Genomic DNA, 15,298 nt, shown 5'->3' with positions numbered 1-15,298 from the left:
ACCCTGTGGCAAGTTTGCTTTGAGGAATTTCAGTTCATTTTCAGTGGGAAAATAGAAAACACGAACATTTCAAACTATGATCTCATTGAGAATCTCATCACGATATTAATTCTTATAGAAGGCTTTCCACCTGTGCTTTGATGCATAATTCAAGAAGTTAAAGTATCTCTTTTCCTGTTTTTAGATCTTCTTTCCTATCTCATCCTTATCTCCTTCCCCTGCCATCTGGGCCCGCCCTGGGATTTTTGTATCATGCTATCATGGGGAGAGGGACACAGAGGAGTTTGCGTGTCGGCTTGGATATCTTGTTTACTAAAACAGAGACAAATAACAATGAGCCATTGACTTATATAATACTGCTGTATTCTTCCCTTTTGAAATTACCAGGTCACCACGACATGAGCTTTAAAAGTGGAGTAAGCAATGAAACGTCTTCTGCAGTGATATTTTTAAACTGTCATTATCGTGGGCAGGATTTTCTTTACCGCCACTGGAAAAAATTTTAACTACTTTCCAGTATTTTCTAGAGTATACTTTTTAAAATCTGATCATTTAATTTCTCTAAGAATGTCTCACTACTAAAATACAAAATAGTTAGAAACATTTGTAGAAAATCACAGAGAGAAACAATCTGAGTCTATATTTAAACTAAAAACTCCACTGTCCTGTGAAAGTTTATTTCTGTCAGAGCTAAAAATATGTTTATAGTTTTTATATCTCTTATCACGCATCACAATTACAAGGTTTTTGTTCTCTAATTTTCTATTGGGAAACTCTTTTTACCAAAAAATCAAAAGAACATGAGTTCAGATATTCTAAGTGTCTCTTTTATTTCTCTCCTTAGAGCTGCTGTGTGTCCAACCCCAAGGAGTCATACCCCAAAATACTGTAATGTTAACCCCTTCAGAAAATCACTTCTATTAACCCAAAGCTCCCAAAGGAAGCAAGAAAATTCCATGTAACTGAAATCTAAATATTTATTTTGTATTTACCAATGTTTTGAAAGGTTTTAAAAAGATTGTTGACTGTGCACTAAGCCATCGCTGAGCATCTGTCTCAGGCTGCCCCATTTTACTCTCTTTTCAGTGGCTCTCAACGCTTAAATTTGGAAAAGATACTATAATAGTCACCTCCACTTGAAGAAATCCTACTACAGAAAAAAAGAAAATTTTTCTTGGACACTGCATCCTAGGAGGATTATTTTTCTCTTGTGTTAGAAATGTTTAAAAGCAGTCTAGATATATTCTATGATCTCTAAATAACCCAACAATGAATTTAAATTTCTTGTCAATTATAAAGTAAGTGTAAACAGGAGCTTCCGCATTAACAATGAAAAGCATGTGTTCTGTCATTTGCTATTCTTACATAGTTAAATGCAATCGGTATAGATAAAACTGAACCCGAAAATCCTGAACTTCAGGATCTGATGGTATGCCAACAACTGGAATTCACTAGTTGACCAGCTGACTTACAAGTATGAAGTGTCCATATTATGTTCAAGCATTGTGACAGATATTCAAAAGGCTCTCTAAGGGTCATGTGAGTCAAACCAGATTTGACAGTTGGTAGATCTTAACTAATACCAAATTTAGTGATTATTCATTGGCAAGCCATAGGCTAAGCATTCTTCCTTTGAAGAGATCCCAGACCAGGGGTTGGCAAATTATTGCCCACTGGCCAAATCAGCCCACAACCTGTTTTTGTAATTAGTTTCACTGGAACACAGCCATGCCCATTTGTTTATGTATTTTCCATGGGTGCTCTGGTGCTATAACAGCAGAGCTGGGTAGCTGCAACAGAGACCATATGGTCTGCAAAGCCTAAGATGCCTATTATCTGGCCCCTTATCATAAAAGTTTGCCGAGTCCTGCCCTGCACGATCGATAGAACTCAAAAATGTCCTCTCCAGCCTGCGTTAGGACATGTGCTGGTTCAGACTAAACATGCGAAATTTAAACAATGCAAGCACAGCTATCAACCTCCATCGATTTCCCAGTTTACATCCCAGGCTCCAGTCATGCCTCCACCACTCCATAAATACCAGGTTTATTTACAATAGGCAATCTACACAGAATATGCCTGATCTCACTGCATTATTTAAAGCCTTACCGATATCGCCCAACCCACTTGCTCTTTTGCAAAATGCCCATTTTACCTCTCTACTAAGAGGTGGAGTCCATTTTCCCTGCTTGAGTTCGGGCTGCCCTTGACCATTATAATTCAGCAAGGTGACATTCTGGGCCTTCTGAGTCTAGACTGATCTGGGTCTGTTAGGACACTCTCTTAGGACAGTCCCTCCTACATCCCAGGAGTTGTGTTGTGAAAACCTAAGGCACCTGGGAAGGTGCCTTACGGGGGAAGGTAACTCCGGCTGAGCTCTCAGTGTCATCGACCGGTGGAATGGGTGACCCATCTTGGAAGTCTGGCTAGCCATAGCTTCAGATGTCTGTGCAAATGAAGTACTATTGGACTAAAGTCACCAAAGTTTCTGAGCTAAAATCACCTGGCTGAGCCACATCGACCCACTGAAAGGTAAAAGACGGTAATCAATTACTGTTTTGAGCCACTAAGCTTCAGGGTGGTTTCGTATGAAGCAGTGGAAAATTGGAAGAGCGGCTGAAAGCATTTCCTAGTTAAGAGCTCTCTGTTATCTTTTCTCTTATAAATACCATTAGTGTTTCTACCAGGAGGTCTTATTCTTAGCATGTATGCAGGGTGACTGATGCACCTCCTTCATTTCCTAGGAAAAGGGGAAAAAAATAGATTGCAAGTCTACTGTTAACTGTTCCCTTTCCAAAGTTTTCTCATTAATTGGAGGTTTACTTTCAGGAAGGCACGAGCGAGTTATTTTGGGGAGCAAAATCCCTGCAGCTAGTGAAGTGCAATAGCCCTTCTTGAGATCTTAACAATTTATATTTACCTTATTCTGTGTATTCTGTTACAGAGGTTACACGCGTTTGCCTTTGTAGCTCGGAAAATTGACCCTGTTGTTGAATATAGAAACATCTGTGTCTAGACACATTTCAGTTACTTGGCAACTACCCTACCGAATACTCAAAGAAATGTAAGGAGACTGCATGTGAATTAAGCCCTGACCATGCAATTGTTAGCTCGGCATATTGAGGAAAAAACTCCTCTTAGCTGCCAACCTAAGTCATCCTAATGCACAGTAAAAACCACGGGCCAGGCATGCTTTGTCTGATGAAGCACCGGACAGCAAGCATATTCCTGTGACGCTTGCCTTGAGAGAGCAGGACACAAAAAGATGCAGCGAGCGGGACAGAGCCTTATTCCCCTCTGCAGATCGCAGCCTCCCACTGCTCTGATTACAATCACAGGTAGACTGAGACAGCCTACGAAGAACAATAGCACGATGCATCACGAAGCATGTGCTCGGCTCGCGCTTGGTGGAGAGGCTGAGCCTGTGGCAAGGAAGGAGGGAGGAGAACTGCAGAGGACTCGGGAACAAAAGCCCTAAAGGGAACCAGATCCCCCCTCTCACACAGCCCCGCGAGGCTCTCCCAGACTCTAGGTGACGAATCTAAGAATTCTACTCTGGTGACGAATCTAAGAATTCTACTCTACTCGCAGTCCCTTTTCTCCTCGAGAGAGGTCACGGCAAACGAAACTTTCTCCATCCTTACATCCATGGCAGTATTTTAACATTGCTTATGGACTGGCATGCTTGTCAAATGCTTAATTCTACTCTGTTCATACTGTTGCTACCCCCTGCCCACCGCAGCCTCTGGCCTCTCTGAAATCTCTCTCCCACAGCCACTTTCCCTTACACCATCCCTCAGCTATCTCGAAGGGCTTTGTCTTACCTCCAGGCCTTCACCTGCAAGTCACTTCCTGCAAGAAGCATTCCCAAACACCCCTCCCAGTCACTAGAATGAACCCTTCTCTCCGTATCTCTATCAGACCCTATGCAAACTTCAACTCTGAGATCTATAAGTAAGCGCCATCTCTCTGGCCCTCCTACCCCTATGCACCCACCCAGATTGTAAACCCCTCGAAGGACAAGTTTGGGTCTTACATGTCTCTGTAAACCCAGCGCCTAGTACAACCCTTGGCCCAGAGCAGGCTCTCAAACAAAACGAAAGAGTGAACAATTCAGAAAATATTTGGGCATCCGTTAAGAAACAGTTTGAAAGGCAAAGACTGCATGTGTGAGAAAGGATATGCAAGGTATTAAGAATGCTTTAGCACAATATATAACTATTTCTCAACAAAGAATAAGTTCTTCTGATTAGGACTTCTGTCATTAGGGTATTTTTTTTTGTACAAAGGACAAGGACATTGCTATTTGCCTCATAATTGGTCTTGTTATTAGCACAAAGATAATAGAAACAATATTGACCTTATATCACCCAAATTTTGAAGGGCATGTAAATATATTTCAATGAGATTTGGCAAGGATATTATAAATAAGACAAATTATTACTTTATCCTAATTTTCGATAATTTTATCTCCAAACAATTCTATGTCTATAAACTCACAAATCCTTCAAAATACAACCTCATAAGAGGATCATGAGATTTTTTTTGAATTTTTTTAGTACTTGACAAATATTTTTATTCTTCCAAGAGACAAATATCATTAATCCTATTATACATACAAAGCAATAGAGAAATTATGTGCTCACTAGCACAGGAATTAGGATAAATTCGATACAGAATTAGAAACAGTTATGCTTCCTAGAATAAAATGATTTCAAACAATACTCCATTTTCTTCACTTTAAGTCTGGGAAAAAAGCATAAAACACTATCAGAAATGAATCTGTGATATATTCCACACTGATATTGGTGTAGGGTACATGGTTTGTCATTTCTGTGGTTTTGTTCGTTATTTATTGCTGCGTGATGGGGTAAAGGACACCCCAATTTACAGGGCTGAATACAGAAGACTCAGTGATTAGAGACAGTTGGTGGCCGTGGGGGATACTGGATCCTCCAGCCCAAATGCTCCGGAGTCGGACTGCCACTGGATGCTCACAACCTTTGATCCCTCTTACCACAAGGGAAAATGCAGGTTAAACATTACCACGTACTGGGGTTGTGAGGGATACAGGCTCTGGTTACATGTTTTCTAGATATTATTTTATCTAATCCTTACAGCAACCCTAATGGTTTCTGTTATGGCCTCTATTTTATAAGAAACAACTGAGGCACAGAGAAATCCAGGGATCTCCTCAAGCCAGGCAGTGAGTAAGCAGTGCGGTCAAAATTCAGAACCTACACCTGAAACCACGGTGCTCCGTAGCCTCCCTGCGGGTTGGAACTTGTCACGTATCACTGTTAAGTTAGGATGACCGCTGTTCACTGCAGCGTGCTGTGAATCCTCTGCCTCTCTCTGTCTGGTATGTCCAATTCCACATCAACTCTTGATTCTTGACAGGCGGAATAGCATAATGGCTAAGTGTCAGGCTCCTCCAGGGTGCCTCAGGGTCCCTGTGGCCATCCTCAACCTGGATTCCAGATTCTCCTCAGCGGGTATTTCTGCCTTGTCCTTATCCCCAATTCCCTTCAAATTCCCCCACTGACCATCCACCTTACCCCGGCTAGACACCTTAGCTTGCCCCTCTTTGGACATCTGCTAACAGCGCTCAACTACTTCATGCTGTGGCTTCCAAGCAACCTGTTGGGTCTAAACCTACCTTCAGAACCACATCACTGGCGTCATTAGGATCGCGACTCATGGTCCTCAGTGGCAGAACGCATGTCTTGACTCACATCTGCACTCTACGTGAGCCACCCTCCATCGGTTCTACAGCTGTAGTTATCTACTGCTGTGGAACAAACCATCGAAAACTGAATGGCTTGAAACAACAATTATTTCTTTGGCCAATGAATCTGCAGTGTGGGCCAGACTTGGCAGGGTAAGTTCATCTGTGCTCCACATGGCACTGACAGGGGTGGCTCAACAGCAGACAGAAGGATCTGTGTTCAAGATTGCTCTTTCACGTGACTGGCAAGTTGGTGCTGGCCGGGAGCTCAGCCAGACAGGGCTCAGGGTAACAGCCTTTGTGTCTCTCCATGTAGACCTGTCCATGTGTTCTGGGCTTCTTTACAGCATGATGGCTGGGCTACAAGAACAAACACCCCCCAAGAGAGAGCCGGGCAGAAGCACTAACACATCTTTTGACCTACTTACTAGTAAAAAACAGAAATGTCACAAATGTCACATAGCATAACTTGCATTCCATGCTATTAGTTGAGGCAGTCTCAAAGGTCTAACTGGGTTGACTGCACCTTTTGGTGGGGAATCAGCAAGGTTCTGGGAGAGTCCATGGGGCAGGAAATGTAGCTACAGCATTTTAGCAAATAGAGTCTTTCACATCTACCTCTCAGATTGCCCATCCCAACGCTCCTCAGCCCCCTTTTCCAACAAAACCACTATTCTCTAGGTCAGTGTTCTCAACTGGGGGTAATTTCTCCCCCCAGGAAATATTTGCTGAAGCCTGGAGACATTTTTCATGGTCACAACAGGGGGCCGAAGGTTATTAGCATCCAGTGGGCAGAGGTTCAGGGATGCTGCTAAACATCCTTGACAGTTTCCCCACAATGAAGAATTATCCAGCCCAAAATGTCAATAGTTACAAGGTTTAAAAACCTTGCCTCAGATTAAGAGCAATTTGATTATTCCTATTTTACCCCAAACTGCACTATGCTTTTTGTGAATGATCTCCAACTATAAATTGGTTGAGAGTAGGCTCTCTGTGGTAATGTTTCTGCATAACTGTTGGATATTCTGAAGATGCTGAGATCATATTATTGTTTTAGTGTCAAATCCATTATATTCAATTACTGTGTTGATTTATGGGTATTTTGTCTCAGTCGGGAAAAGATACGAACCTACCTTCTAGAATCAATGCAGCATGAATGACTATTCAAACACTGGCCATTTCCTGTCAGGACAAAACGAGGCCAAAGCCAAGCAGGGGGCATGGGAAACACTGCATCGTTTCCTTCATTGCTCACTTAACTCTTCCTGGCAGACCCACGTCGAAGGTTCTGGGCACCAAACAGTAAGTCACAGCAAATATCTAGCCTCGGCTGAGAATTCCTGCGACTTCACCTTCTTCCTTTTGGTTCCAAACTTGTCCCCACATTGACTTCTCTTTTCCCATTTAGCCCTGCTGGAATTTGTTAACCAGGTTTCAGGCTACCTATATTGGGACTGACGAGGCAATCCCAGAAATGGTTTCCCTGGCATCTCAGCTGCAAACACCATGGGCACTTATCTGAAACACTGACCCCTCAGGCCCACCCAGGTTCTCAGGTGCCCACAGCGTATCTTTCTATCCAGAAAATGAGACTGACCAAACAGGTAGAAGGTTCTGACAGAGGAGCTCAGGTGGTTACTTCTTTATCCACACAACTACCAAAAACTGTGCCATAAGTGATCAGAGCAGGGAGCAATTCAAAGCCATCTACACTTGACTTGGAATGTGTGATGATGTCATAAAATAGTTTATATTCTTAATTATGGTTAGGTGAATCCAATAATTAAATTTCAGTTTCTTTCCTAGAGCAGACACTCTTTGGGTAGAGAGACATGAAAGCATGTATAGAAAATAGAATTGAGAGGAGAGAGAACATATTGGAATAATCTTTACCCCAGATAATCTGTCAAGCTGTTAATACTCATGCTGCAAAAAGTTGGCATTGCCTGTAAATAAATGAGTGCTCCCAGAGTCTTATACTCCCTCAAGTCAGAAACCCTTGAGAGCTTGTAGGTAGCTCAGCCATTTAAAGTGAAGCAGTTTCGTGTGTATGATGCTTAAGAGCTGAATGCCAATACCAGTTCTTTTCATTTACTGTTTGACTTAAGACAAGCTTCTGATACTTCTGAGCCAGTGTCTTGGGACGGTATTTGTAAAGCTCTGTCACTATAATACCACTAAATTCTGGATAAATTGAAAAAAAAAAAAACTTTTTAGTACACTACTTCATTCCCAAGAAAGTAAGAAAAATTCCCCACTGTCAAATAAAATAATAATAATAATAATAATAAAAATAATAATAGAAGAAGAAGAAGAAGAAGAAGAAGAAGAAGAAGAATAGTAGTAGTAAAGAGGCCATCAGCAGAAATTTAGTGGCAAGTCACCAGCAACTGCTAGGTCTGGAGTTGCGCTTAGGGTAAATGTCAACACCCCAGGCCTGGGGCGGGGGGGTGGAGCTACACAAGGCTGGGAGCTGGACCTGAGACTTCTGAGGCAAGCCAAAAGAGTCTACGCCCTTAGTGAAAGGTTGTGCTCCAAGTAATCATAAGCAAAGGAAGCCCAGCAGAAGCCTGATCTGTCTCTACAAAGGTTCTAGGTGAAGAAAGATTAATAAAGATAAAACAATAATAACAATAACACCCCCAAGAATTGAAAACATCCTTACACGTGTGTCTGGAATAAGGTTAAAAGCTAAAGGTCTAAAAATATAGCCTAATCAACTAGAAACACAACACAACAAAATAAATCCAAAGACACAGATGATATCTACGCATACGTAAACACACACATTCTGAATGACTAGGGACAGTTAGAAGTTCCTTTACAAAGAACAGTACGGACTCTGGAATCAAACTATTTGGATTCAAGCTCTAAATTTGTGATTTGCCACCTGTGTCACCTTATGTGAGTTAAAAAAAAAAAACCCAAAAACTTGTGTATCCTTTACTTTCATCATCTGTAAATGGAACAATGATACTGTCTACCTCCTGGGTTATTGTGAGGATTAAATAAATAGATCTAAAACACGGAGACCCGACATAGTAAAAACCTATATAAGTTCACTATTAATGTTGCCATCTGCTTCTATTCCACATTGTAGTACAGACGTAGATAGCATCTTAGGACAAGAAAAGGTATCGTCATTCACATATAATGTGGCTGCCTTCACAGATCATTCAAAAAGTGTGTGAAAATTTATTCGAGTTATGATTAATATATTTATTATTTATTAATATATGTATATATTATCAAATTATTTATTATATTATAAATTAATATACATTTATTAGAATTACTAAGAGGGCTTACCATAATGGCTAACTATAAGCATTACATAAGAGGCATTGATAACAGATGAAAAATTCAATCCTGCAATGTACAAAACATATTATTCATGAGCAAGTTCAGTCTAACTCAGAAATGCAGCTTTACTGTGATAAATTATTTTACCTATATGAATTATAAATATTTATGTTTATAAGGCATCACGTTTGGGAAACATGTCTTAGATAATTGTGGGAATTTATTAAATATGGCCTGGAGTTAATGATGGTACATAATTGTATTTACTGTGAACCACCTTCAAGTGAAATGAAATTAACTCAGTTGATTCCTTCTTGTCCTTTCTACCACTAAACCGAACTAGGATCTTGGGCTATTTTTTTCCCACTGCAGCTACACGGAAGGGCATGAATTACACAAACACGCTTCATGGACTTTCCAAGCCTAAGCCTCATGTTTGCTCTTCACCACAACGTAATGCTGCCTCATCAGATTAGACGACATAACTTCCCAAGGTTCTTTCCACACCATAAACCAGCTGATTCATACAACCATAAAACTACTGATGTATTTCTAGAATCATATCCCAAGAAATATTAAAGATCGCATTCTTCAGAATTCAGAAGTGAAAGAAAATAAAAGACCATTCACAGACCAATGATGATAGTGTCCCAAGAACTAAGGTCTGTGATTAATCTGCATTTGTACTATAAAAAGTACATTTTAATTCGACCACAAAAATAAGCTAAAAGCACAGAAATAAAGAAAACATTTTGTATAGTTTATTTAATCAAAATTAATTTTTAGCGAAGTTTTAAAAGTCTATCGACCAACCTCCTTGGTAAACATGTCTGCTACTTAAGCAACCTCACTCTATTTGGTATCACTGATGTTGATTACATGGATACTATTATTAACAAAGGACTTTCAACATTTTCAACCTTATTTAAAACCTTCAGTTCAAAACTATTAGCCTATGTTATTCATATATAATGAAGTCACCACCAAGTCCTGAGATTAATGGATAATTTTTCTACTGAGAGTGTGATTTCAAGTTTTATCACTTCCAGACTTACCATAAAGCACAGAACTTCTGAGGTCCCTTAAAGTTACTAACAGATTCTAGAACAGTAGTAAAATTACACCCATATTAACAGTCTGACACCTACACAGCTTACCCTCTCTACATAATTAGAAAACAAAAAGTAAAATATTAACCAAAATACAATTCCTAATACAATGAATGCAAACGCCATTTATGGACATAGTGTTTGCATCTTAGTGGCCATCCTACAAGACTTTACGACTATAATAATGTTAGCATTACCCCTTGCCTCATTTCAAATTGCCACACAGAACAAACAGTTTTGGAAACATGAAGGTTTGTTCACGGAGTATGCATATTAGTAATTTGTATTTATCCATATCATTCAGATCAGCTTTAAAATGTCAATATATTAATAACACAACTGCAGGTTGATTTGAAGAAGATCTAATAGAAAAAGCTAATCTCAGAAGACTTAAAAAGAGAACTGAGAACCAATATGCAAAATTAGTTTAAAAAAAGGACAATTAATAGAAATTAATCATTTGGAAAATGATTATTTCATCCATATATTTAAACTTTTGAAGGGAAAAAGCATTTGGGGCTAAAGTTGCTTATCTTAGTTTCTTTATAAAGCAAACCATAATATAATGCCTGTTCCTACATTCATTTTAAATATTTTTGGATCAATAGTTTAAACTCAGTAAGAACATACTAAAAATCGTACAAGGCAGGTAATCTTGAAACAGAAATAGATCATTTCAGATGATTAGAAGATGAAAAGTGGCAACAACATTTACCATTTGCTTCCTCTTGTATTTTAGGCTGATGATTTATTTGCATTTCTGCAAAAACAAAAGTGAAGTACAGTTAATAATAGATTTGTCTGATGATATTATAAGTGGGAGAAAATGAAGGGTGAGTTACCTCTTTAATGGTAGCCAAATCCTTAGGTTGATTTGTAACTTACATAGGGCATATAATGTTGCCAAGACACATCTTTACATGTGCTTTTATTTTCACTGTGAGAAATAACTATACATCTGATACAAAGGTAAACTATCAAAAGGGACATTCTGGGGACAACTGAGGAATGTTCCATGATATCCAGTTGTATCAAGATCATCTTGTAATATTCCATTGTATGTATGTATGTATGTATGTATGTATGTATGTATATATATGTGTGTATATGTATATATACATATATATCACATCTTCTTTATCCATTCATCAGTTGATGGACGCTTGGGCTATTTTCATAAAGACAGAGAGAGGCAAACCAAGAAACAGACTCTTAACTAGAGAGAACAAAGTGATGCTTGCCAAAGGGGTGGTGGGGAGGGAATGAGTTAAACGGGTGATGGCGATTAAGGAGGGTATGTGGGATGAGCATTGAGTGTTGTGTATGTAAGTGATGAATCACTGAATTCTACTCCTGAAACCAATATTACACTGTGTATTAACCGACTGGAATTTAAATAAAAACTTTTCAAATAATCATCTTGTATTTTCTTCTCCTGAAGATTTCATTAATCCTCACCTTGAAGACAGAGTTCAATTTCTGAATGAATTACACCCTGAGACATAAAGGGAAGCCATCTAAGGAAAAGAAAGAAGGAAACAAGAAAGAAAATTAATTTTTTTCTCAATTTTTCCAATAAGCTCAATTCTATACTAATTTTGAACATGAAAAGGTAACTATTTAAAAAAACAGCTTGTTATAAAGTCAAACAATCCAATCTACCGTGTACTCCTGATTGTGGTAAGAACGATATCGTAACCGTGGCTTGAAGAATAGAACATGTAAATTGCTAAACCTGCTAACCACGTACCTCTCCGGGTTTATCAGTGCTCAGTCACAACACTCGTAAACGCACCTGGGGCTCCAGCAGAGAACTGCCCCACCAAGCTGTAATGAAGGCAAGGGCTAGTCTCAGACTGAACCTGATACCTGGGCTAGGCTAGAAAGTGTGGCCCACCCATTGGCCCAGAAAAAGAAGTTCCCTCATTTTCATACATCTTCTATGGAGGTCTCTATCTTGCTTTCACATGACTTCCTCTAATATCTTTTCCTCAGTGTCTTAAAGAATAACGGTATTACCTTAAAACTTGATGAAAATATTACCACTTTGGAAAATGTGCTTATGCTAAATAATAGCTCATCCTGACAACTTCCCTCTAAATCAGCCAAACTTCTGTGTTAGAAGCTCCATGTCGTTGAAAAAGCCAAGGCTAAACTCAGAAAACCAACGTTATCATTTTCTGGCTTTGTGACATTACCCTCTTAAAGCTTCATTTCCTTGACTAAATTATCTGTCTCACAGAGCTGCTGTGAAGCTGAAGTGAACAGTCACGTAAACATACTTTATGGACTATTAAGTGGTACATAAATGTTACTATTATATCATAATAAGCACAGTTATTGTTATCTCACATTCAAACATACTTCCATTCCTTCCATCCGTCTATTCAATAAGTGTTTAGAAAGTGCCTTCTGTGCACCAGGTCCTTTGCTAAGTGCTGGGGACACGGGAAGAACAATAGAGACAGGGAGCCTGAGCTGAAGGAGTCTCAGTGTGAAATGTGGAAACAGACATGTAAAGGTATCGATGTACAAAGAGTTGTAGGTGGATGTATAGAAATACTTGCAGATATTGTAGGAAGAAATACTTGCAAATATTGCAGATATTGTATTGCTGACCAAGCCTGAATGGCAAGAATGGGGAAGTACAAAGGAATGAAGAACAAACAAATGTCAACAAAGAGGTGATACTTGATCCGAAGGGCAGGGGTGGGGGGTAAGGAGAGGTCTGACAGGCAAACCAGAGATTGGGAAGGGCATCACAGGGAGAGAAAACAGCATCGGCAAAGGTACACAGACAAGGTTCCACATGGCTGAAGCACAGGAGGCTGCTGGGAAGGACACGGGGGCAAAGGGGAGTGGACCCCATGTGAGGGTCACTGAAGGGGAGGTCACTGGAGCTGCGAGTGTCGAGTGATGCAGAGGTGGGGCTGCGGGACTCACTCCACCACTCTGGTCTTGAAATCACCAGATGATGCTAACGGGTGGGGTAAAAAGGTGGACCGTGTTCTCCTCAGCTCTCAGGACAGCTCATCTCTCTGTTTTTCCAAAGCTTTGAGAGCTCCTATTTCCTTCTGACCACTTTCACTCACAGTGTTCTTTCTTTCCCTTTTCTGAAATCTAATAACACGTATAACTTACTTTATGCGTTTATTTAGACCCTGATTATGCAATTTTGCTTTCTTTTGGTTTATGTATCCTGTCTTTGCAGCAAGATGGTCGTCTCCACAGTTTCCCTGATAAGCCAGAACAAAGGAGGTCAACTTTATGTTGAAGAACATAGTCTTTGGATTTCACACACGGTCAGACTGCCTGGCTCCACACTGCTTAGCCACTGATTAGCAATCTTCGTCTCTGTAAGCCTCGATTTCCTCATTTGTAAACTGTAGATAATAATGGTGCCTACACAATAGGGATACAAGATTAGATACATAAATTTATCACGGTATCTGATGTGTGACAAATGGCCACCAAATATCTGTCACTACTGTATCTTCTCACTGCCAAGCCCAGTACTTTGTACTTAGTTGGGGTTACAGTTCCATTTGGGGTGACTGCCATGCCCCTGCTTTGCAAATATGTCATAAAGAAGTAGACCGTGAACACTAACCTTTACACCAGAAGTCCTGCCTCTCATCGTAGCTGACTGGGGCAAATAGGGACACCTGATCCATGCTTACTCAATCGGTCTTCATATTTTCACACAAGAGACACAGAAACTGTCATCAGAAGGCACCGACGATGGAGGCTTCACAGCATCTGTATGTTAAGGCCAGGTGGTATTTTGGAGCCCAAGCCAAAGATACGGCAGAGAAAAGCCTGCGCACAGAGAGAAGCAGCTGGTGTAGAGAGGCAGAACAAAGATGTTCAGTGAAGAGACACTGTGGAAATGCAAACAGAGGGACTGGCTCTCTGATGACTTTCTAATTTACAATGTCTAGCTTTACTTCTTTATTGATGGCTTCCACGAGAGTCACCTTCCAAGTTGCCCTTTCTAAAATTAACTTCAGTGAACTCCTCATCCTTGCAGCAAACCAGGCTTTATCGACTGACCAACTGAAATTTTCAAAGTCATACTCTCATCTTGTCTTTTGTTTCGTCCGTGCATGGAAGCATGGAAGGTCCCTAGTATGGCTTCTCTTTTTTTTTTAGAAGATACACGGCTAAAGCAAGGTTGTGGCCCTGAAAGCTACTGAGACTTTTGAGTACTGGAAATCTACTAATCTGTGTATATGCTAATTCCCTCTGGTTTGTTCCAGGTATGGATTTCTTAACTTGAAATCACCAAGACTATGAACTCTTAATTCCCCTCAGTCACCATAATTTCTATGATGCTAACGGTTCTATAGCGTCATTAGATACTGACTCATGAACTCTGTCTAATTAACAGAACAAGATAAATCTTGGTTGCTGTGGATGATGCTTATTTGCAGCACAGGCATATTTTCTTCTGAAAAATGGCTCTACATAGCTGCCTAGGTCTGTGTCCACACCCATCCCTTAATTTCTATCCCAGAATGGGCCACAAAAGAAACTGAGAGGATTAACCAAGACTAGTTGTTGAGGACTGTGAACCATGTTTTTGCATTAGGATGTGAAAATTCCCCCCAATCCAGTGAACAGAGGAAAATATTGGAGCAGTATGGCTTGAGGAGCATGATGATATTAAAGGAATGGAACAAAAGGTAAGCAGGAGGAGCCTGCTTGCCCAAGAACAAACACCACACACGTTTTGCAGCCACCAGCAGAAGCATGCTTAAATACCCCCAGACCACCAGGGGCTTCCCTTTCGCTGGCTAGCTAGAAAATACAAACACAGAAACAAAAGAAATTTCTCTAGCCTTTTAAGGTTAGAGAATGGAATATGTATGAGTGATGTCGCCCTTAAATATGTGGGCTGTTTTGGGGGGGAAGGGGCATAAAAAGGTGACATAGAGGAGATTTTGTCTGAGATATATTTTAGATATGGCCACCATTCAGTCACATCGAAAACGGCAGAAGAAATACTAAATGCTTGTAAGAAGGTTCTACGTCTCCACCCCCATCCCGAAAAATGAGCAAGACTCATCCCTGCGCCTCATTCTGTCAGTTTCCCACCATCACCACTTGTCACTTCCATACTGAAGAATGGCTCGAACTGACAAAAAGAGCCCGGAAA

Source organism: Neofelis nebulosa, chromosome 14, assembly GCF_028018385.1.
Source record: "Neofelis nebulosa isolate mNeoNeb1 chromosome 14, mNeoNeb1.pri, whole genome shotgun sequence".
Lineage (NCBI taxonomy): Eukaryota > Metazoa > Chordata > Mammalia > Carnivora > Felidae > Neofelis > Neofelis nebulosa.
This window is presented reverse-complemented; position numbering follows the sequence as displayed.